The 26851-nt window shown below is 39.2% G+C and overlaps 1 protein-coding gene across 1 annotated transcript in view; it reads right to left on the bottom strand.

The window, feature by feature from the left end:
* Positions 1 to 26851, bottom strand: part of fstl4 (follistatin-like 4) — a 370155-nt gene that overhangs the window by 212215 nt on the left and 131089 nt on the right. The window lies entirely within an intron of this gene.

Genomic DNA, 26851 nt, shown 5'->3' on the forward strand with positions numbered 1-26851 from the left:
CACTCAAACGATTCTCTTCTCATACAGACTGCCACACATTTGTTCGCATCCACTTACACAAAGACATAAATAACAGTTACTTTATCCAGTACACTATTGAACAGAGCTGTCAGAGAAACCTGTACTGTATCAGCTGCTGTACTGTCGTTCAGTGAAACAACCTGCCACTGGAGAGAGAGGGAGAAGCAGTGCAGACAAAGTGTTGTGCCAGCTTCTCTTTGTAGCCTCCAGTCATGAGACTTCTTATGGACAAACCAGCGCTTTTGATTTGTTATGCAGCCTCTCTCTCTCTCTCCCTCTCTCACTCTCTCTCTCTCTCCCTCTCTCTCGCTCTCACATACACACACACACACAAGAGTATACACATACAGAAATGCGAGCACCCACATACGCTGAAATACACTCAAGCACTTGCACAGAACTACATTTGTCACCCTTGGTCCCCCACCATTGCCCACACACACACACACACACACACACACACACACACACACACACACACACACACACACACACACACACCTTGTATAATGGTCTTTGTTTCCTCCTCCTGCCCAGCTCCAATTTGATGGCAGCGCAGCCGCCAGGTTCCCCAGATGACCATTGAGATAGAGCTAACAGATGAAAGCAGCAGTAAGACGCTGGCGGTAATGGTGCTGCAGCTCCGGCTTACAGCCCATATTTCTCCCTGATGGCTGTGCTGCCCTGACTCCCTCTGACACCTGCAGGAGTGAGCTGCTTGGAGGAGTTGTTAGTATTAGAGAGGCTGGGACACATACAGAGAAACAGGAGCTTGTATGAAACATGAACACACATGCACATGTATTTACAAGTACATATAGAAATATACTGACTTGTAAAGACCTTTATTGACTGACTTCATTTCCTTATTCTGCTTCTTACCATATTTACTTCAATACATGCATAAAACCCCTTTCAGTGGTTGATGCATTTTCAGTTGATGCAGTTTCATATTTTGATTGTCTATGTGAAGAAAACAAGCAACTGTGCATGTGCTAAAGGCTAAGGTCAGGTGTGAATGTAGACATTGGCATTTACAAAGAAATTGAAAAAGTAAATTGTACAAATGACAATCCAGAGAAAGTTTGATTGTTTGGTCTGTTGTTGGTAATGTTCCTAAAGGTACTATTCGAAATTACTTTAATTAAAGAGGATTAAAAAGGGCTTTTGTGTTCCGTTGTCTACATTTCTACAAAAAACAAAAAGAAATCAAAATATATAACCATAAGAAGATCTGTTTGGCCATATGAAGAGAGCCTCATGTTTCAGAACCTTATTTTTTCCATCATAACTAACTAGCAGCAAACAGGACTAGTATGTCCGTTTGGAGAAACAGACTAGTTGGGGATCGTTGGTGATTATTGCATTTTTTCAGAGAGTGTATTACAGCATCATCCACCATCACTTCTGCATCATTACAGATAACAGAGATACTGAAGACCACTACCGTCCTCTTCTTGTTTCCTGTTGACAGTTAGTGTTGATATGTTTTGACCATGACCACAATTGTTCCCTGGCCACAAAAAAGTAATTATTTTAACCCAAACCACAATGTTTTCTTAATCCTAACCAAGTCGTTCTTGTTCCAAGACCTAACCAGACCATAGCCAATAGCAGTGTCAGATCAGAAAATGGCTTTAGTTTTGCAATTATGATTGGAAAAGGTTCTGGAATTCACTGATAAATGATGTCCTGCTGAAAGGGGCGTCAGATCAGAAAACTCTTACTTGTACTGCTCGGGAGGGCAATTACAAAAGATTTATTTTGTCAATTAATTTCGAGGACTTGCTGCTCTGGCAGATTGGTGAGCAGCGGACTTTAATCATTCACTGAATGTGACTAATTTGCTTTTTGATTCCAATGGTTCGGCTTCTAGCACAGCTGCCTGGAGGGAACTGTCCCCTCTGCGTCTCCAACCAGATTATTGGCGAGATACATGTCTGATGTCATAATCTAGGCAAATTCATGTTTTCCTTCAAGATGACAAAACTGCAGAACTTTTTGCCCCTTAGTAGCCACAGAGCACCACATCAGTACAACAGCAACACTTTAATTATCAAATTGACAAGTTATTAATGGCTTAATCTTATTTTCACTTTTTCAAAAAGTCAAACAGGTTCAGTCCCCCTCCCCTGCCACACCAACAAGTCCATAGTTCTCAAATGCTTCTGCTGCTCTTTGAATACTGTGAGCTTGCAAGCCTGAATATGCACCAGGAACACATTTACGGATCACCAAGATAGTTTTGCGGTGACAAATCTCAAAGACAGATCTCTCTGTTTCTCTCCATCCCTATGCACCATCATGTGTCATTCTCGTTCTAAGCATTTCTTTCCCTCACCAGCTTTTTATGTGTATTTCAATCCATTTTGCAAATGGCCACCTCTGTCTCTTTCTTGTGCTGTATGACAGACCATAAGTGTGTATATAGGCTGTTTAGAGTCATACTTTCCTTTAGATAGAATGAAATTCTTACTTAATGAAAAAAGTTAGTTAAATGCCTCATCCTTTTAGATCATGCCCTCTGTGTGTGTGTGTGTGTGTCTTTGTGTATATGCCTCTATAGAACCCATTTTCAACAGCATTAATTGATGCCTTTTAAAGGTGGAAAACAGAAAAGAGTAGTTCCATCTTTCAGAACAATGTTAGTGGCTGAGCATCAGGAATATAGTCCATCTCTGCTCTCATCAGTCATTTGACACTTTCACTCTCACGTTCCACATATGTCATCCTGTTTGGGCATTTTGATGGGCACAGCCCACATTAACCCAGAAACGCTGTTAATCCTCATATGCAGTGTTCCCTATTTTGATTTCTGTGTAAAGCCAGAAAATAAATATCACCTCCAGTAGTTATCAAAGTGTGAAGCAATGTCCTTTTCTTGCATCCAGTTGCAGTTGGTTTACAGTAAAAATTTCCAGTTGTTATTTGACTTTGCTCATTAATTACCTTCAATAAAATGGCACTCTGAGAGTTTGTTCATTTTCATCTACTGTCCACACAGGTATGAATGTGATATATATATATATATATATATATATATATATATATATGGTATGATCTTGATCTTTTTCTAACCAGGCAGTTTAACCAACCAGTTTAATTGGCTGTCTAAATTAATGCATTAGTATTAAACCACTGGTAAAGACAGCAATTCAGTGGAGGCAAATCATGTGTGGTTTACTGTCAGATGGTTTTTAGCCTCCAAACTGGTATTTCTCATTATGTAGTTAAAAAAATTAATAACTCAATCCATAACAAAATTATTTGCACAGACTCTACTTGTTCATTTCATTCAATGGTCATTTTTGATTGGTTACTGGAATATGATTACAGATATAGAACCTGCAACTCATTTCACCATTGGTTTGTGGGAAAACCAATGATATCAATGTAAGAAATCGCCACCCAGGACTGACTAATAAAATGAATTTCCCAGTTAAATATATTCTCAAAAAAGCTACACAGTCCTCAAGGGCAACTGCCATAACAGGGTCACTATTAAGATTATGAGTCCCTGTGGTGTCTGACTGTGTTCCCGTCATTTAGCAGCGTAATTCCCTGACAGGGACGATCTGTCTGAGAGGATTTGGCACATTAAAAAATAAAGTTAGATCATAATCCCAGACAGTGAGGGCAGAGCATGGCAGAGGATGAAAACAGAAAAAATAGACATAGTAGACAGAGGTTGATGATAAGGAATCCCAAAGGAAACCGATGTGCAGTGTCAGTGTGGGTGTGTGGACAAATATAGGTGTATTTTGTTTTAAGCTGATTTTTAAAAGCTTTTCCAGCTACACAGCTTTTCCAGCACACATTAGCACGAATGCTTATGTGACAAAATAGATTTAAGTAAATATATCACATGTGATAATTGTATGAAACAGTTTTTAACCTGCGATACAATGCTCATGTGAATTTAAGATAATACATTTGTCAGGGACAGACACGTGAAACACCATTTCACATGGACATGAAGTGCTCAGTGCTCAGAGAAAATGGAAATTTGAAAATATACAGTACCATGACAACTGGAAAAACTCAATCTGCAGGTGAAGTTCATGTGGTATCTCTGAAAGCTTCAGAGAAGCTACTAAATAGCTCTTGTGGTGACCTTGAGGTTTGTCAACTGCTTTTTCCAAGGTCAAGAATGAACTGGGGAATGCTGCAGCTGTTCTGGTCCAAATCCACCAAGAAACAACAGAAGTCCATTGTGGTAGATGAAGTCACCAGGGTAAAGTATGAGCGCTTGCACATAAAGGCAGCGTCACAGGGCATCAAGGGAGCCTGGACCTGATAGGATGCCACCGTAAACAAACCCGTCAGCTGGTCGGACATTTGGAGGATGCCACAGGCCAGGCTCAGCTTCCTGATAAGGGCGGTTTATGATATTCTCCCATAACCCTGGAACCTAACCCAGTGCGTTGGAAGTGAGGTAGGCTGCCCACTGTGTGGCAGCGTCAAAGCAAGCCTCCAGCTTATCTGGATGCAAGGTGGCACTGACCCAGGGATGCTTCAGGTTTTGCCATGACCAGGTCCTAATGAAGCTGGCCAAGGCACTGGAGAAAAGTAGGGTTGCAGCAAACTGCACAGAAGAAACAGCGAAGCCTTACGTCTCGGCATTCCTCAAGCCAGGCAGACCACATACTGAGCCCATGAAAGGAGTGGCAAATGTTGGTGGACCTGAAAAGGCAGCTGGATATTGTGATGTGGTCCACAACGGAGAAGAGGGTCCTGATGGTAGAGCTCACCATCCCATGGGAAGAGGGCATGTCAACAGCCCATGAAAGAAAACAGCTCCAGTACACTGAGCTGGCAGCAGAGGGCCAAGATGCGAGCTGGACGGCCAGCAAGTATCCCATGGAGGTGGGCTGCCAAGGATTCATAAGAAGATTGGTAGTCCTACTGCACTACTTCCTGCAGGCTCAAACCTGGTAATAACATCTACCCTGTGAATCAATCAATCAATCTGAAGCTGTTTTGAGAGCAAATGGAGGTCCTTTCCAGCAGTATGGTGTTCCGAATAAAGTGCTCAGTAAGTGTATGTTACCACTGTAAATCATGGATTTCTTTCTTTCTGGATTCAGTTAAAGCTTTTAAAACTTGTTTGCACATTCTCTTTACTTTCAAGTGTGAGGTTCATCTTAATTTTCACTTCCATTTTGAAAGGGCACTTTGTATTCTTCCATGTTGTCAGTGATGTGGGCCCACAAGTCACTAAAAACAACTTTTTATTTATTCTTTTTTTTTTTTTAAAGTTAAGCAACATGAAATATAAACTTACAAGCTTCTCTTTTTAGCAGCAGATAAAAAGCTGACTGTCCCTGGTGGCCTCACAGTCTGTCAATTGGTAACTTCTTTGGGTTTGTATCAGATGAAGTACTAATGAGCTCTGACCAAAACACAGACCATACTGCAGAAGAGTTCAAAGATAGAAAATACTCACAATGCCAAATGTTTCCATGTGAGCATCTTTGAGCTATGATCTCTTAATTATTTTACTTATCAAATCTGCTTTGTTCATAATCACAGCTTGTAATGAAGGGGAGGAGCAGCCATTGGAGGGTTTTTAAGCTTTGAGATAACTAATTTGATATGCACAAAGGGTTGTGCCTTTCAAGAGAAAGGACTCAATAGGGAAAATAAAACTGAAGTAATGATAAATGCCGTAAAAGTTATGAGAGAGTAAATTAATAATCCCTACCACAGGCGAAAACAAACATAATAAAGAGCCCACAGTACAACAAGGATTAAAATAAAGAAAGGGCAGGAATCAACAGGGCCCAGTAGGCATGTGAAGGATGAACAGTTCAGACAGATAACTAGAGGCCAGCCCATGCAAGGGATGGAAAGAAATCAATAAAGTGCTAAAATCAGTTCTCAAACTGCAACCAGGCAACCAGTAGTTCTACTGCTTCATCCCGAGTGTTTAGGCTTACTTGAATGATACATAAAGCAGAGGTTCTCTTTCAAAAATAATGACATTTAATAATGTTAATATACCTTATTCACTGTACTGCAGAATCTGTCAGAGAACAGGGTCAGCTCAAAGCCAGCACACGCTTGCCAACATCAGGCTCAGAGCCAGGTTCTCCAGCTGCAGCATATACAGGCTTCAACACTGGCAGCAAAGCTTTCAGGAACTGGAAGGAAACCCAGTTCATGATAAAAAAAACTTTGACTTTCCCTTTAAAGGCTATGAATAAGGACTGAAAGGCTCCATCCTCTACAGTAGAGGAGATTTCAGCAATAGTAGTGTTTTAATACACTATAACTTTTGTTCCTCACTTATTGTGCAGAACAGGCCTTGTTGAATATTATTTTTAATAAACTAAACTTTGGGAGAACTCTGCCAGAAGAAATATTAAAGTTTGAAAGAAAGCTGAAGGATCTATCATCCCAGCCATCTTGCACAGATGATGCAAGATGGTGAATAACGATAAATGATGATGAATTCCATAAATCATATCTGAAACATCAACAAACAGCCAAATCCCTCATCAAAGAAGCCCAAAAAATCTTATTTGTTTTTCTCTCACTGCTAGTTTTTGCTCACCATTATTGAGTTTTTACCCTACCACTTACAACCATTTATCTTTTACAGGGCAAATTACAAAATGAGCAAATAGCATGGTAAGTGAAAAAATATTTTCATCCACACAAGAAGCCTGGTGATAATTAAAGACAATCTATGGCACAACAAAGATGGGCTGGTGTTAGGAACAGTGTGATTTCTGCGTAATGTGTCATTAATAGTGGCTGGTATTTTGCTACAATCTGTTCCTAAGAGTAGTAATTTTTGTCTTGTAGTAAACCATGATTTTCCTCTTTGCAATTGTTGCTCTGATTTGCATATTACAAATTAAGAAAAGAAAAAAAGGGAAATGGATGTTTTGTTCTTTCACTCCTACACACATGAGATTTTGTGGTTTTCACTCGCATACATTCTCTCCATGAGCCATTGGGGAATGAGGTTGTTCTACTATTTTATGCAAATACAACCCTTTTTAACTGCAGTCACAATATTATACTAAATATGGGTATATATATAATCCTACTTTTTTCCCCTCAGATGGTGGAGAGACCCAAACAATTTAACCAAGAGGAGCGAGAGATCAGGAGCAGCAGCAGAGAGGGATTATAAACGACTGGTGGCCCTGCCAAAGCCCGGAGCCCGATCAATACTGTAGATGTGATTCTTAGTCATTATGGTTGACCGAGAGCCAGTTTGGCACAGAGGGATTGGGTTCCGCAATGATCCTCATTAGTTGTTGTCACTCTCTCTGTGTAATTAATATGCTAAAATTAAAAGCAACTTTTCCGCTTTGACTTGTCACTTCAATATCATTTGTAAAAAAAGGCCAAATTACATTTAATTTCTTCATGGTGGTGCCACACTCAGCCTTAACACCTCTGTTTTTTCTGTGTCTCTGGTGAGTTTATTTTGCATCCCATTCAATGTGTAAAGTGGACACAATAACAGACTCATTAAAACAGTCTGATGCAATTTGGTTTGCGGTTCACAGACACTTGTCTACTCTTATCAGTTCAAAGGCAATGGCAGCACCAGCTGACAGGCGTGGAATAAAAAAGTGACATTCGATAAGGCCAGAATTAGGGGCACTGTCTAAAGATAAACTGGAGTTAGGTAGTGAGGTAACTCAGTAGGGAGGAAGCTACTGAGCTGAACAGCAGGAAAACAGGCACAGAGTGATGTTTAGCTGCTCAATGCCTGTCTCTGTCTTCTCTATCTGTGGTTCAGGAAACATCACATCTGATAAAATCTAGGTCACAGTCAACAAGTGTGTTTTCATGACATTGGAGGCTGTGTCCTCAGTGCACTCTTGGTCTCAGGCCCTTTTTCACAGCAGACATTTTGACAAGTCACAGTAGGAAAAGCACAGGTGTAAATAATAAAATGAATGGTGGTAGAGTTCTGTGGAGCCACTTCAGTTTCAGGGTCCTGATGTTGTTTGTGTCGGCTCACTGGCACGGCTTACTAAAACACTAGAACAGCAATGTCATCGGTAACCCCTGTGCTTTTTGTACTATTACAAGGCAAAAGGCCTACTGAAAGTGACAGAATGATAAACTGTCCAGATGAACCTTTACTATTGATAACTGTTTACCATCATTTACTCCACCATCACCCACACCTACATGGATGTAGTGGGTCAAGATGAAGAAGAGGGGAATGTTCTCATCCAAGATGTCTGGTCACAAGTTGCAACCTTTAATAGTCCCCACGATGTTGCCATTGTTGAGGCTGACAAACACATGCCAAGCTCTGCACCACAGTGAGGGACAGCGAGTTTATGCAGATTGGGTCCACACTAACTAACTGCACTGCAACTACTCAGGCTGATTACACCTCTATAGTCTCGGCTGAAGTTGAACTGAGCTACAGTGGGAATCAAAACTCCATGTACTAATAAGATCTGGTTGTAACAGGGTAGGTTACCTTCCTTTAAAAGCCTTACTATAATATGAGCCAAACAGCTTTTAGAGGATTTTACAACACATACAGAAATGTAACATAGGACATATATGTCTCTGCACCGAGAGTGACGTTGCCAGGGGATATATTATTGTCACATATATGTATACATCCTGAGGATATATGAAGATATAAGTTTATAAAATATATTAAATACCCATAGTAAAATTTGTATATGTACGTATATCAACATATATATGATGAATCTTTATATGCCATATATTTATGTGTTTTCATTTTTATTTATGGACATTTAAAATATATACATATTATACTTTTGCATATGAGAAGCAAACCAAAAAAATTTACTGTTTTTTTAAACTTCACTTTCACTAAGGTGTTCACTGAAAATCTCTCGGTTGTCTTAAAATTTGGGGTTATACTGATTGCAGGGAGAACAGTAACACACTGTTCTGACTAGAATGATGGTTTTTTTGTTTCTTAGACTGTGTTTACTTGATGCTACATAGCACAGACTTCCAGTACTCTATCCACTGCTGAACAAATAGTTGCATGAAAATGCCTTATCCTATCTACATAACTCAGAAAAATATCAAATATCATAGATGATATACGGAGATGTAAGAAAAGATATGAGCATGACACATCTTGTACTGTGTACGGTTTTGTGATGTGTGTGAGTGCTTTTTAATATTATAATATTCTGAATAATGAATAATCTTGTTGTGCATTTGTGCTGTTTGAGATTAGGAAAGGAAGGAACATATAAACAACTCATTTTGAATATTACCTTAACAGATATGTGCTTTTATCTGGAATATTTTGTGCTGGTAAACAAGTCTGATGTCATCATCTCTGTCAGCTTCTCAGATTTTGGTTGCACCACGTTGTCTGTTCTCTGTCGCTATTTCAGGAACAAAGGCAGACCTCCATGAAAGAAGTAGAAGAGGGAGTGACATAGAAAGAGAAAGTGAGAGAGACAGAGAGTATGCGCATATGTACATCACGCCTTTGTCTCCCCGCCTGAACATGTATTTGTATGTGTTTCTATTCTCGTCTTGAATTTTTGAACAAGGTTATGTATTAGTCACAGCTCTGCTATCCTTGTATGCACGAGACACATTTGGGTATAATGTCACAGTGTCTGTCCAATCTCATCTATCATTGCAGCTTGCTGTGATATATTCCCAGTAACCTTCAAAGAAATACCACAAAGCCTGAAATTGTTTATGATGATCATTTCCCTCTGACTTCTCATCGGCAATAATCTCAGGATTCACTTTATGTACAACATTTCGGGAATCTTGACCAAGAATTAATGAGACTCTTCTGTTAACTTTATGTTCATACTTTCAGTCCCTCTTGCAATTAGTAAATCTCACCTCACACATCCATCAGCAGCAGGCATCATGTTGCCAAGTCCTTGAGCTTCAGAGCCTCAGACTAAATGGAAAAAAAACAAAAAACAGAAGAATTGCTGCAAATGTGAAGAGAAGAATCACACCATCTTTTGAAAAATCCATTTTGTAGTCATCTCAGCCGAAAAAATCCTTCTTTAATCGCTTCTCCCTCCACTTCATTTATATCCCTCCCTCCATTAATGAAACCCATTTAATAGGTTAATTTAATAAAGGATCAGCACTTTCACTCATATTGAAGTGGTCAGTCTATTACAAGGAAGGGGAAGGTGTGCAGTCAGTGTATTATCCATTGTGCTGTAAAATGAAGGATTTCATCAAACACTAGTGATTGGTCATCCTCTGAAAATGACCCTTCCTCTATCTATGGGTGGTTACTCTGACAGACTGAGAGGCCAATGACACCTTCCTAACATGCCCTATACGTTGATACTGGCTGCATTGATTCCTTTATCATGTGGATGATGTAGAAGGTGTGCCTTTGCTCCTGACTGGCTTTCATACGTCATAGCTGCACAGATCCCTTGATCTTCGGACACATATCAGACATAAAGGCACAATATTTCTGCACACATACAAACACACACACACACACACAAGGAATTACTCCCAGTACACACACACACACAAGACCACACACCCCACCACACACACACACGCACACGCATGCGCACGCACGCACGCACACACACACACACACACACACACACACACACACACACACACTCACACACACACTCGTTAACACTTTATTTTAACCCCCCAGTTTAACATTCATAAGCAATATATAAACAAAGATATATCTAAATGATGATACTATAAAACTAAGGAGTTAATCAACGACAGGAATGACAAGGGTACACATAAAGCAACTGTCATACATGATGAAGAAGTCGAAAATGTAGACTCTTATAAATACTAAGGGACAGTGTTTGACTCCAAACTAAGGTTTGAGGTAAACACTGAGTCAATAGTCAAACGAGGACAGCAAAGAATCCACCTGATGTGGAAGCTGAATTCTTTTAATGTTACTAAAAAGATTTTATGTAACTTTAACTATTCTTTTAGCGAAAGTCTTTTCACCTTTTCTTGTGTATGCTGCTTCAATGGGTTGTCAGCGAAGGACAAAAACAGCCTTAAGAGCATCATCAAAATCTGCTTCAAGATTGTTTGAATTCAGTTAAATGATCTAAGGTCACTCGGGGAAAATCGTGTTATCAGGAAAGGGAAAAGCATTGTTATTCAACCTGACCATGTTCTCTCAGACCAATTTCTTTTAATGCCCTCAGGGCGGCGCTATCATGCACCCCTGAGGAAAACGAACCGCTATTCAAACTCCTTTTTTCCTTCAGCTATTAGGCTGCTAATAGCTGCTAATAGAAATGGCAGGAATCGTAGTCAGTTTCTTCTTTTGTTATATATGAAAACCCATGGATATATACGAGTGTATGTTCACTGCTGGAGACCATTTATGCCGAGCTGTTGTAAATGACACTAGAACGTTGTTGCTATAGTTGAAAGGCCATGCATGTTTTGTTTGTATTCATTATATATTGTAACAGGGTACTGTTAACTGAATTGCCCCATTGGAGATAAATAATGTTTTCTGAATCTGAATAATGTAGTTGCAAGCAGATATAAGCACATTTTAAGTGTTAATTAAGGCATATATATTATTACAATACTCTTACTGATTAGTTTTACATTGGATTCCAGCAGGAGAAACACATAACTAGTTGCAGTTTAATTACATTACAATTTGTTATAAGCTATTAATGTAAGTGATTAATTAATTAATTTAATGCTAAATAATGGGAATAATGTAAGTGTTTGTGGGATTTTTAAAAATATTTTTTTTAATGAAAAATATCAAAATGATATCAAAAAGGATATAATCATGAAATCTATGAATCTTAAAACATCAATTCTATGCAAGCATGCATGCCTACACACACCTCCCTTCCCACCTCCTTCCACACACATGAACACAAATACCATGCTGTCCCTCCAAGCAGTAACAAACTGCAGTGTATTCACAGAGAGAGACAGATGAGAAGCCATCCACAGCGCGGTCTCCCTCCATCATTGAGAGAGTACAATCCCATCAAGAGGTGGGGGTAGAGGGGTTGTGGGGCTGCAGCTTTATAACACAGAGACAGACAGAATCAGCAGCATCTGTATTTCAGCTACATGTCTCACTTCTCTGGTGCATCTGGGAAGTAAAGAAGAGCAGAGGGCAACAGAGGCAAGGCAGCTCTTTAAATCTAACACAGGTTATTTGGGCTTTATTGGAGATTGGACAAAGGCCTATGTGAGAGGTTTTTCCACCACCTGTCCTGCCCTTAGCTCAGTGGTGTGTTATAGCTTTATACCACGTGCTGCAGAAGGCTGTGCACTGTGTCATATAAAAGGTACAGGCCTTAGAGTGTGACAAAATGCAGGACCCATGGAGGAAAATTGTCTTTTGCAACTAAGACTGAAATTCAAGAACATCTTGTTGAGGCAGTGATGAAAGTATGTCTGAGGTTATTACTCTCACATTGTGCTAAAAGAGACAGGGAAGAAAAAGTCAAGGGACATTTCTTTTAGAAAAGACAATGTGCACAAAACCATATTTCAAAAAAAAGTTCAATTATGAGGGAAACTAAATGTCACCTTCATTCCACTTTTCCAGAGGGGGGGGGGGGGGGGGGGGGGGCACTGACTAAGCACACCCACACCTTCAAAATGGCCAATAGGAAAGCAGTGCATTTTTTGATGACCAATGACAAAATTACAGAAAACTATGAACGAAAAAATAGCTATAACGGTTTTTTTCAGAGTTTTCATTGGATGGGCAGATGATTCCTCTGGGTGGGCAAGACTTATCATAGCCCACCCCAGCCCACCCGTAGACACGCCCCCGCACAGCATAAATTGATTTTCTTTGGCCACTTAGTATCGGAGGACCTCCAGTACAAGCAACAACAACACAACACTTATTATCACCTTGCAAAGTTGTTATGGCACATTACAACTGCCTAAATACTTACAGTTCCAGAGCAACATTATCACTCATTTGGCATCAGTGTGTCTGTCAAATGTAGGTCTGATGTTTACTCTACTTCTAGCTTTGGCTTGGTTCTTGCAAACCCCTAAGAAACGCATCTGGCTCTTTAGCTGTGAGATCTTCAAGCTAGCGAACAACTTTGATCTGTCAGTTTGTTTGGTGGTTGACAGGAAGTGGATTTATGAGAACTTTTTACCTGATAACTGCTGCCTTCTGCTGCTGCTGCTGTAAATGGACCCTCAGCTACATGCCCTGCTTCTCTCGTGATGCAAGTGCTGTCAGTGTGCCATTAAACCAAAAATAATTATCAAAAAGATGCTAGAAAGCTCTGTAAACTGATAACTCTCTCTGTGGGTTTGTCACTAGTAGCGACCACTTTCACATTACACATATTCAGTTGAGTGCTTTTCAGCACAAAATCTAATCAAACCTAACTCAAGGACCATCTACTAGATTTTTCAAAGTAGAAAATTCAATTGAAACACTAGTTGGTGAACTCGAGTTGGGATTGTTTTGTCAGACCACTATTTACTGGGTCAAGAATGAATTTGACTCTGGAAGAATGAATAAATAAAGCTCAATAAAGACACATTGCTAAAACATTATTTCGGTGGAGGTTTAAGTCAGTGATGTTGAATAGCTACTTTGTGTCTGGGAGTGTATGAGGTTGCTTCTTAATAATCAAAAAACATTCTGCAAAAAAAAACTTTTGACTTTTTTGATATGGACTTGTGACAACCTTCTTTTTATCGGTGAAAGAAATAACAAAACAAGGAGTGACATGGAAGACATGGTAACTGAGAAAACATAAAAAACATAAAACATAATAGACACACATAGTTGACATAACGAGGGGTGAAGACCAGATTTGATAGGGTATGTTGTGGGTAGTGTGTTTGCGTGGAGAGATATTTTAGTAAAAGTCTGTGGTGTATAATAGTATTATATATTATAATAGTATAATTGTAATAATAATAATGGCAACAATAAAAACTACAACAGCAACAACAACAACAACAATAATAATAATAATAGTGAGTGATTTACAAATATATTATCATGTCATACAGTATATACAGCAGACAACATTGAATGTAGTCATATTATTAACCATTTTGATCTTCTTTGATCTTCATTACTATGACTGTGTCGTGAAGGTGGGGAGAGGCTATATATATAAATATATATATATATATATATATATATATATATATATATATATATATATATATATATATATATTATATATATATATATATATATATATAATAGATTAATTAATTTTTTTTTTTTTTTGTGGGGGATTCCTGACCTGTGAAGACCTGGTGAAACTTCAGATTAATTCCAGTACACATGATGGTCAGACTAAAAACAATCTAAAAAATCTGCTTTCTCCCAGTTTCTAAGAATAGGCATTTCCATGTCAAAGTTGTCATTGGAGGGCAGAGAACTTATCTAATTGCAATTTAGACACAATTTGTTAAAAAAGAAAAAAAAAAAAAAACAGCCATTCATACCAGTATCTCTTTAAGACAGTCATGAATCATGATTGCTTCATACAAAATTATATGACAGCAATCAATGTCGCTTTGCTGATGGATAACCTGAGTGAAAGAGGAAACTCATCTCCAGAAGGCAATAACATTAAAACTAAAGTTGTTAAGTTGTGATGAATGACAAGACAGTGAAATGCTCAGGAAGGCGTTCACGTGCCAGCTCTCCTGCGTCTCACAGTGATTCCCCCCAGTAGTGGGGTTTATTTGCAGAGTAAAGCAGCCAGCTGGCTCTCTCGATACGGCTCTAAACCTGTGTCAGCTGCAGAGTCGACATAAATCTCCGTGGCCACTCTTTGAGGTAATAGGAGCCAGAGACAAGTTCAACAGGTGAAGCATTACTGGTGAGACACTGAGCCACAGGGAGTTGTTTTTTAGCTGGCAGTAAACATTGACACACAGGGGATGAGAGGAGAGGAGATAACAAAACCACCATTCATGTCCTTAGGTAGAGAACAAGAGGAAGGATGGGTGAAGGGAAGGGAGACAAAGTATGAGAGGGGAAGTAAGGGTTAGAAAAGTGAGAAAATGAGGATGGCAGGGCTAAAATAAAGAGACCCTAATTTGTGTTTTATCCATTTTCCATGAATTTAGAGGAGAGGACTAAATAAAGGAGGAAAGGATAAAGAAAGAGTGTTACAGAGGTAGACTTTTAGAGAACAGCCGTTTTATTGCTTCCCCACCAGATGAAAGATTACAAAGGAGAGAGATAGCATATAAAATAAAAGGCTGACACTGTGGCCACCCCAACACAGTCAGTTAAGTTAGCTGTGGGCTACAACTTGAGCCCAATAATTTTAGCCTACATTAATTTAAATTTTTGCTTAATTGACCACCATAAATCATCATGTCTGTGTGTGTTCAGGTATGACTGAATTATAACTCCGGACAATTTTGACGCAAGCTACTGCAAACAGATGCTAAAGGATTTAAAGTATCCTGCTTTGATTACCTCAATGTGCTGTCTGTCACAGCTGCAACTCCAACTGTTGACCAAATCAATGGGCCAAAAGACAATAATTAATTCTCTGCTGTTTCGCACCCGTCCATTTCAAATCATACAGTAGGCCATCTTTGTCTCACGTTTGTCCCTCAATGCTCCCACTTCAGCTCACTGACAGTTCACAGTTTGAAAACTTCTGGTTTACCTGAACAATACAATACTTACTACAACAGTATGCATTTACTATAATGCCAGCTTAGTTTGAAAATAGGCATTAGATCAAATATATGCTTCACTTCCTGTTTAAAACTCATAAGTCATTAAAATAGTTTTAGTGAAAGGATAGAATGAAAATGTTTTATATACCTGTGAATAAGTCTAACAAGGTTACAAAGGTTTGAGAAGTGCAAGCAGAGCTACTAGTAATGCTATGTGCAAATGGCTATTTTTTACCCCAAATACACACAGACATAAAAAAAAGCATACATAACTAACTAACATAGGTATGTGGAAAAATAGTATAGATCCTCCCTTATTGTTTAATATAATAAAAAACTCAATGAAATCATTAAACATCAGACTCTTTGTGGCTGCTGATTTCCAAAACCCACACATTTTTAGATGTAAAAAAGTGAGAAAAGGAGAGGAAATAGAGATAAAACAAATCACAGTATGAAAGAGATTTAGAGTACTGCTGTAGCTACAAAGAAGATTAAAAAAAAAAAACAGGAGCTTTACAGCTTTTCTGCAATATATGATGCGATAAAAGTAAATAAAGATATAATGCAAAGAGGACAGATATGACTTCTTGACAGGTTCACTGAAACAATGACACTTTACAGCTCACATTAAAATGTACCTGTAGAGTGCACACTGAAATCTGATTTCTCTTTCCCTTGATCGTCACGCACATTACGTCCTCATAATATTTACATCCTTTAAAATTGACAGTAAACACCTTGTCTCGCTTATTCCCCATCTGCCAGCACCCTGAAAATCCGAGCTGCCTGTTTGAGGTGTGAGATCCCTGTTGATCCACAAAGAAAACTCCATGCTTACATCACTCCTATATGTTGATTGGACACACATGGCTTTACTCTTTGTTGTTAAATTGGCCAATTGTGTCACTGACAACCTCCAGGGATTGTTTACATGATTGGATCTTTGCTGCGTCCTGGGTGTCGCTACACTTTGATTTCATGCATTATTTCACTTTGCGGCTACAATCGATCAGCTATTCCAGCACATTGCAAAATGTGACACCCTTCTTGGTAAGGCTTGATTAAATGCGTCAGCTACTTGGATTGGCCTGTGATTGACTGTAGACAAACAGAGATACAGGATTAGATTAATGATGCACCAGGTCATGTGGTCTTGTATCTTTTGTTTGAAGATAACTGTTTATTCCCTACAGCTGAAAGCAGTTCAGTGTCTTCATAAACCCTTTCTAACATGTGGTCCTTAAACTCTGGGGCAGGTCCTTCATGGGGGTATAAAAGTATTTCAGGTGGTGCCAATAAGATCAGGAGAAATATGTGGAGCAGATTAATAGTTGAATGAAAATAATTTATGTAAACAATAACTAAGATTGCCCTCACTCCAGCAAGGCTATCAAGACTCTATTTACTAAAATTCATTTAAAGACAGCAAAATGGCATGATGCTGTGTTAGTCAAAGCCGATTGGAGTGGCATTAGTTTTGCAGTTTTGGTCAAACTTAAACTTCCACCTGGTGATGGTACAAAAACATTTAGAGGATCTACAGAGTCATTAGGATTTGTTTTTTGGGGACAATGACTGCCTGCACCAGTCGTCATAACATTTCATCCAAATGTTAGTGATATTTCAGTCTGGACTGATGTGTGTACCATCTGTCCAAACACTGACATCTCTAGAGTCATGCTGCTAGGATGGCTAAAAAATTAATGGGGAAACTGGGGGATACAAATGCAGACCCTGCACAGGGAAAGGACTTAGTCTGTCTCTGGTCTGAGATTGTGTTTGTATATTTAGAATAAAATTAATCAGTTTTCTTAGCCTGCAGTATGAGATTCTATCTACAATTAGTAGACAGTACATAAGGAATAACTGCTTCTTTTGGGTACAAATCTTTAGGTTTAGAACAAACTAACAGTCTCTTATTTATTGGTTGAGGTAGATGTGTAACCACACGGAGAGTAAGATTAATGAGGGATCGAGGCAAGTAAATCATGTAGTGTGAAAATTTAAGGGATGCAACTCAGCGTACACTGTGTGAAGACACTAAAAAAAACAAAAACACAACACACATGAGCTGAGTTCAGGTAAAAAGTAATTTAACATTGTGATGAGTGATTTTCTAACATCCAGACATAGTTGTACAGATGACTTCCTTCAACCACGAAATGATGGAATTACGCCCTGAGATGGCCACCGCTCGGCTCTGAAATCACCCAGCTCCCCGACACGGCATCAAGCAGGGCATTTGTGATGCTGGAAACTGTTTGTGGGAATCACTGTAGCATGGGATGACCTTGGGATGGGAGGTATCGCATCATTTCCTCTATACCAATGAGATGGGATGGTGGCCACCTAAGCTCAGCTGGTGTCCTTAAGCACTCCCTCCTCTACCATGAGAACCCCCCCCCAACCACTGGATATTTGGTGCTGCAAAGTGACCTTACAGCCTGTTTGGTAGCACAATATCGTTGTGGTTCCAAACACAATCAGTGAATTTTTTCAGGCTCCAGCTGCTAACAAAAACTTCCTCACCGTAATATTTATGTATTGACACACTTCCTACTGTATGTGACCTCGGCTAGTGTAAACACTGCATCTAATTTCTTTCACTCCGTGTTTCAGATCCATTATCCTAGATATGGCCCTTGATGCTGTCTTTGATGTGCATGACCAAGTGTTTGGGACAAATGAGGGAAAATTCAGGACATGGCTAACATATTTATAATAAAGACTGCAGCACAATAGAGGATAGACTGTAGATAATCTTGAAAATAAGTACTGAAGATAACACAAAAAATTATAATGAATAATTACAAAACAAATGTTCTGACAGACTGATTTACAAACAGATATGTTCATTTCACATTGAATGGAACTCAACACTTAAAAATGGACGTCTTAAAAAGTCTGGACATTTTTCTCAGTCGTTAAGAATCTGAATATTGTTGACAGGTTTACTGGAGGACAGTGAAATGTTTGCATCATTCCATTTAACATTACATTCAATCACTCTGCATTCAGTCTTAAACCTGTTACATAACCTTGGTGTTTTATCACTGAATAAAGAATATGACTGTATCAACAATACAATGGCACCGCTGGGAAGCAAAACGCTTGACAGTTTCATCATAACCTTGACAGTTTAATTTGACATGCTGATGGCCACATCCACCAAATACAAACATGCTTTTAGAATTTGAGAATGGAAATTAATTCTTAATGTTTGGGAACAGTATGCGTGTCACTGCATGACCTAAGTGTGAAATTTTGGTTTATGTGTAGTTGCAGTAGCAGCAGGTCAAGGACACTGGACAAAAGACTAAATGAACAACAGGAAGGCAGCTCTCTAAGGCCAAGATGAAAACCAGTAACAGCATATTGGCTGAGAAGGCATCAGAGTCATCAACCAGGATTGAGGGCACAGCTGGACAAAGATCAAGGAAACCTGTCACATCAGACGCCACAAAGCATCTCCGAACAGAGACAAGTGACAGTGTGCCTTCTGTATATGACCACTTGATGACATCTTGTTCACTGAATGAAGACCATGAGATGTGGACCAAGGTATCAAAAGCTATTGGACATGTAAAATGTATCAATTATCTTCTATAATAACCTGGATGACAAATTCTGCTTATATTACTGCTTCTTGTGCCTTCAGTTTATTGTATCTGGATCACTGCATTACAAGCAGTTTCCACCATTTCCCTTCTGCAATAACTTGCAGTGTACTTCCTCCTTTGGTATTTCCTTTGCTTTGTTGTCAGCCAACTTCAGATAGACAGAGTGACAAGCTTTGACTTACAGACAATGTGGGGTTTGTTAATTGTAAAAAGGACGAATAAATATAACATATGCATGCAAAAAAGAGAACTACAAGCGTTGTCAGCATTTATACTGACTAAGGCTTATATAGTCTTTAGGCAGCACAGGATAGATTTGAATCTATCTACAATGTTACATTTAAGAGCATGCTTCCATCAATTACAATCCCAGGGCTAAGATAAGATGAAACAACTGACTGACCGACTTTCTAATGCAGAAGTCCGCACAGAATAGCTACACTTGTAGCTCCTTACAAAAAGGGTCGATATCCGAATCAGATGAACAATCACTTTACTCACAGAGTGCGGGGAAGCAGGATGGATTTGACTTTGTAACATCAGCGGAGGAAGGCTTGGATAACTTGTAGGATGAATACAAACAGATATGAAGGCACATGCTCATATTAAGTGCAAATGTGCAAAACATACAACATATATACACAAATGATTATGCACAGGTATGAAAAGATATGTTATATTCACAATTTATAAAAGCATCCATGGTAGCATATGACTGCAGAGATGAAGAAACCTCAATAGTAAAAGTCTTACGCTAAATAAAAACTTTAAGTAAACATAAAGTTAAAAGCTCCAAACAGCACTGTTACAGAGCCTAAAGAGTGTCAAAATGTATGAAGCCTGAGGTTACTCAGACTCGCACAGACGTTGAGAGTCTGACTCTTCCCTGCAGCGAGCTTTCATATTACTCCAGTCTGGTCTCAGGGCCACTTAGCTCTAATTACTGCACCCTAATGGCAGGGCCAATCACTAGCAGGTTAATTGTTTGATCTCTGCCATATGTACAGCCCGCCATGTTAATCTACCTCTCCACACATACATAAGCCCACCACGCAATGTCCCACTTGGCTCAGCCGCTCCTGTCACAGGGGCAGTCTGTGTTGGTACAGAGCCCTGAAGTGTGTCAAGGTGAGTTTTGATAGGAAGTCAAATCTATCCCGAAATATCAAATAGAAAAATAAAGAACAATGCTTCTTCATAATGAAGCAGTGGCACCTTTTTCCATCTCTTTTCACAGCTCTTTCACACGAAATTTGTGTGTAAAATTGTGGCAGGTTGATTTTTCTAAATATGTGTGGGTGTAAATGTGTAAACCTTTCAGCTAGTATTAACAGTAAAAGTACGATCTGCCATGCTGCATAACCTACTGAGTGCACAGGAGTTTGAAGCTTCTGATGACAGAGAATCCATAAAATTGACCAACTGGCAAAAACACAATATTCTGCAGTTTAACTGAATTAGCGAAATGTATGCATCAATTATGCATCAGAAAATATACAGAAAAAAACAATAAATCAGCCTGACCCTAATAATAGAATGAACACAATGAGTTTGAACAACTTGTTGTTCCATGTTTTTTGCTTAAACCTGCATTAATTGATTTATAGCAATTTTGGGGAAGTTCTAAAAAAAACAAACTAAAAGCTCTGTAAAAGCAACACTGACATATGATCACCTTTTAAGGTTTGCCTTTTGATATAGCAAGCCCAGAGAATGTCCTCATGTAAAAAACAACCCCAGAGGGTATCTGTGCAAACAGCTTATTATTACGATTAATTGTTAGGCAACTGCTAGTGGCAGTAATTGTGACGGGAGCAAAGTGGGAGTCAGGTGATGAGTATAAGAGGTGACAAAGTCTGCAATAGGTGGAGGTTTGGGTGGATGGAGGAGTTGACAAAATAGAGGACTGTTACGCAGGAGACCTTGCCATGTCAGAGAGAGTCAGTGTTTCATTTATCCATGATCGTTCCACAGCTTTGACCACATGTTTATTACTGTATCCATGATGACGAAGCAAAAGGAAGGAAGGAAGAACTAATTTGATCAGATCTAAACCTAACCAAGTTGTTTTCATCCCTAAAGGTAAAGAAGCCGTAACTGTTCCACAAGACTGGCCATGTGTTTATCAGTGTTACCATGACAACAAATTTGTGTGTTTGCCTGTGTTTGTAGCCACCTGGCAGATATAGGTACAATATTCATTCGCCTTTTGGCTCTGTTTCAATTTCCTCCGGCTCCTGAGGGAAATATCTGGCTGTTTGGCTGCTAAATGCTCCATTATGTTTACCAGCTAATTGCTAGGTTTGTCTGTGTACTTTTTGGCGCTCGGTAGTGTCCAGTTTGCTGATCAGAGCTTTTGCATTCACAGAGCTGCCTGCTACATTTGGAAACAACACTGATGAGAGCAGTGAGTGTGAATCAAAAGAGAAAGGTTGATAAAACCAAAACAATGAGCTAAAAGACAATAAAACACTTAGGACTAGCAAAGAGAAACTGCAGAGTTGTGTGATGATTCTCTGTCACTACGGATTTGTCACTATGAGCCACCCCTTTCACAAGCAGCTTCATATACTTCATTTTAAACTTGCCACTCCCCCCTTCAGAGATAGAAATACCCAAAAGGTTTGAGAGTATAAACTCTGAATGCATTTAGAACAGTTTTTAAAAGCTGAGTGAGAGTGATCCTAAATTTAATAGAACATAACCTTTTTACTGCAGCATACCTTTTATACACTTAATTTCCTTTGTGCCAAATCTTACCCTACCTGTGTCCCTTCCTTTCATTTGCATCTCTCACACACCACGAATAGAAGGTCATAGTTTTTATCTTAATGTCTCCATTTTACAGAAAAATGATGTATCCACTTATTATTTTACCCAGACATCATAGAAACAGCTGAGCATGAATTCATCTACCCACCAAACACGGCCTCTTACAATGATTTGCTGAAGAATTGTCCCCACATGTTGTTAAAAATGTAAAAATGTATGCAAGGATTTTGCTCTGTTCAAAGCCATGAAAAATGCAGAGACTGTATCCTTGTGTCCCAAGATTGTGTAGCTGTTTGAAAGGGTCATTCATATCATTTGAAAAATAGATCACACACAGACACACACCCACACACACACATATAGCCTGCACACAGTATTCCAAATAGCCTTGCCTTGATGGAAAACAGCACATCCGGGGGGAAAGGACAGATATTACACGGATCATTAGCCGCAAATATAAAAGGGAGCATCACAGCAGCCTAATGATGCTTTGATAAGCTCTGTTCTGGAAGTAAACATAATCTGTTGACTTTCAATTCTTTTGTCACACCACCAGTAATAGTTGAGGCACAATGAAGCATTCTGCTGTAAATGGGCTGCTGTCGTGCGGAGCACGGCAATGTGGGACCCTCTTGAAGAAAATAGGAGCTGGTGGGGAAGAGTTCAACATGTAAATACCTTTTTTATGTAACATTTCCTAGATGATGAACTTGCCCAAGTATCTACAGCTGCTTCTCATCTGGCTTGACATAAATGCCCGCTGCCTTCCAGCCTTTCCATTACCGCTGATCACTGAGTCACTGTGACACATAATGCTGTCTGACAGGACCAGCAGTATTTACCAGTCAGTATTTACAGACACCTGTGAATTAATGCTGCATTACAGAGACACCATCGGAAATTCCCCTCTTCCTACAACAGAAAGGCCCATTAAGTCTGAAGATGCAAAGTCCAGCCAAAGTCAAGGCTTCCAAGATGCATTTATCTGAAGACTTGTCAGTATATGGCAGAAAAACACCACCCAGCAGTGCTGTGTCAACTTGATTAAAGCCACGAAAATACTTTGCTTTACATGTGCACAAATCTAACAAAATACCTGTTTAGGTTTCAAATTTCAAACCTGATTAATTTTTGTTATCACAAAGATCAACAAAATAATCATGATTTCTGTTTAACTTTTAATGCTTATCAAGATAATGGAACTGGCGATGACTCAGATAACCAAGAAATACATTGAACCTGACTCAATAGACTGTGTTATGGCTCAGTCAGACTGGATTTGTTTCCCATTCATTTTTGCTGTATGTGAACCAAGGCAAGACAGATTCACTTCCTATCACAGATTGAAACATCTTCTCCGCTTTACTTCGGAGTTCAGTGTGACTAAACTATGACACATGAAAATCAAGCATGTGGGTGAGACTGAGTGCTTTTCAGGAAATATTTATATTGTTGTTTTATAACTAGACAGTGAAATAATACAAACAGCAGAGAAGGAAAATGCTGCATGGTTGTGGTCAGTGCAAGGACACTGATAGAGGTTAATGACTGTAAAATGCTGCCATATAGTTTACAACTTTGTGGGCTGCTGCTGTCAGCTGTTTGCTAGCTATGCTAGCTCCTATGGGATATGTTTAATTCCTGCTTTTTGCGCAAGGAAACTTCACCTGGAAAACTGTAGTTGAATTTAGCGGGATTAACACCAGATTTAATAAATCAAATGGGCCATGTTTACTGTGCTCAATACATGATCTGGCTGAGGAGCAAAGCTACTGAGCAAGTTCATATACTAATGAAGTCTAATAGGGCAATGAGGAGCAGGTGTGAAATGAGGAGAGGAGGGAAATAAACAATAAGGAAATTAAATTACAGAAATTTTGTCATCATGACAAAACTCTACAAAACATTAGCATGTCTATAATGTTTATTTTCAGATAAGTGGTAATCTACCAATATTTGGGGCATCATAACTGAGAAATTACTGCAGAACAAAAGCAGATGCATTTCAGGTTCTTATTATGGGCTAATATATTTAGCTGCCAAAATCTCTGGTTAAATACAGTCTGTCTCTGTTGGTGCTTAATGATGACACAGCAGTGTAAGTTGAAGTGCCTATGAGCAAGACCCAGCTGATACCTAGTAGGTAGCAGTAAAATGCTGCAGCCATAATGCCCCTCCCTGGTGCATCTGTAACTGAAGCGTAGCGGAATGAGTGAGAATCTATTCCCTGAAAGAGCATTATGTTGCTATGCTGAATAAATAAATGGAGATATGTTATTGGGAAATGACTCGTTTGGTCACAGTGAATTGAGGTCATAAAGCATAGACCACATTACTTGTAGGGCAGATAGTTGTCATCATTTATTCCTCTCTGTTACCAGTATATGAGTCAAAAAATTGTAACTTCTGGAGGAGGCTCTCCATGCGAGGCTGAACATTAATTGTTGTGCCTCTCGATGATGTTATATATATATATATAAAACTGAATCCCTCTTCACCTCATTACTCAAAATGCAAATCATCCTCAGAATAATTTAAATGCATCAGGAAAACTGCTTTGTGGTGAGAGGATGCTTGCATTAGGAGAGGGTCAACTAAGCTATTGCTGGTTCCTCTATATTCATTTCTTTTATAATCACTCAAATCCTCAACAGCATTTAGAAAGCAATCCTCGCCCAGAGCAGTGTTTACTTTTCGTACAATCTGGAAAGTCTGGTGAGCAGAGAGGAGGTACAGGAATACTGACGGGCCTGCTTCATATTCAGTTCTCTCTGCCGTATTTAGAGAGGGTCTTATGAATCTTAATATAGGAGTAAAAGGCCTATGTACATGCAAAATTAGTAAGTTTATTATGTGGGGGTGTGGTCAGTAATGTATGTATTGATCCACACAACTGCTAATAGAGTCTACATAGTGTTAATAGCCTCATGAAACCATTTGTTGAGGGTTTACACCCTGAAATGCATAATTTAAGGCAATTACATACTGCTGCAATGATGCACACAAATGTGTTAGGCGGTGAGCCATGGTCAGCATACTTAATTGTAACAATACTGTGATACAGTAAAAACTCATGGTCATGTATAATGCTTCCTTACAATTTTTTTTTCCAGCAACAGAAGCAACAGCAGGTAGATTTTATCTTCATTGCTTCATTTGTTTTGATGGAAGTGATGTCATTTGGTTTCCATAGTTACATCATGGGGATACAAAATAAAAAAATATAACCTTTTTTTGTTCATATACATGCACAGCTTTAGAGCTCTGAAAAGGGTTGGAGCTCCGTGAATGGGATTTTTACATTATGTTACGATGCTGAGAAACGAGTCAGTATTTGCCTCGTGATCTAATTTAATGAAATCTAATTTTATGTAATCCAATCTAACTGACTTCCCTCAGAGCCTTTATGGATTAGGTCGCTTTGTGTGAAAAAGTTTCAAACTGTGAAGCCTGTACTGTGAAAATTTTTTACTGAAACCTCTGTTTACAAAACAAATAGTTCCTATCAAAGCTGTTGACTCTGGATTTGTCGATGATCCAGTGGCCCATTTCACCGTGTTCACTTAGAACATGCAAAATACTTTACTCTTGGGTTCATTTTGACACATTCCTCTAATTATTATGGATGACATTCTTGTGACCCATGTGTGCACATGAGCAACTGGCAAATTTATCTGCAGTTTGCCAGTGACAGTCATTTGTGAAACTTTACACTGCCACCACTGACTGAGTTTAAGCAGTGCTCGCAAACCACTTTTTTGAAATGTCTTTGGGTAACAAAGACGTTGTCCTGGAAAGACATGTTGAATTTTTTTCAAACGACATTTTTCAATGAGCACTTTGAGCACTACATCATTCCTAATGTAGTACTCAGAGTGCTCATTAACCTTCAATGCATTAGTGCAGAAGCAAAAATCTTAGTCAGATATCTTAAAAACTGAGCAAATTAAACAAAACGTATCTGTGTAGATACCATCAGATGAAAGTGAGAAATTGTGCATTTTTATTATGTGGATTTACCCTTAAAAAAATATCTGTCATCAATAATAGAAAATAAATAAAGCCTGTGTATTTCAATTTGTGAATAATTAGTACAAGTTGTCTCAGAAAAGTGGGACGCCTTTGAGTCCCTGTATTTCTGTCCAAAGTCAAAGCCGTAGCAGTGCACTGCCTCGCTGCTCAGTGTATGCCTCAGTTAACCTGGACTGTGTTATACACGCCCTAAGGCATGCTGTCAAAAAACCTTGCCTGATGACAACCTGACAACTCCATCCATCTTATTTACCCGCTGGACAGCACAGATCTGCCGTGGCAATCAATAACGCTCACAATTAGTTTCCCTCCTGGGGGTGGTGGCAGAGGTAGGTACATGAAGGGGGGGGGGTGCAGGGTTGGCCGGCATTCCCTGACACAGCTGGACAGAGTGTACGTGTGGCTTGGGTCCATACCAGCCACATGTCCTGACATTAGCAAACATCTCTTGGGAGGTGCTGACATTTCCATATGTCCAGTAGAAAAGCAGGAGAGGTGTGTGTGACGCAGTTCATCTGGAAGCATGCATGTCTGCGACTGTGTGTTTTCTCCGTTATGTGTGAGTACTCATGTGCATTGTTTTGTTTTTCACCTTGGCTTGGTGACCTGGAAAATCTCCTCCAAAGGGCAGTGAGATGCTGAAAAGGACTCTCTGGAGGAAGCTGATGGATCTATATCAAGCCATAAAAATAGATAACTGTCATTCATCATCGGGATGTCTGGAAGTTAACCCTGACCAACAGGGCTTTGCCACACAGAGCAGC

The sequence above is a fragment of the Trachinotus anak genome, unplaced genomic scaffold, assembly GCF_046630095.1.
Source record: "Trachinotus anak isolate AG129_WGS33_773 ecotype Australia unplaced genomic scaffold, CSIRO_AGI_Tana_v1 ptg000024l, whole genome shotgun sequence".
Classification (NCBI taxonomy): Eukaryota; Metazoa; Chordata; class Actinopteri; order Carangiformes; family Carangidae; genus Trachinotus; species Trachinotus anak.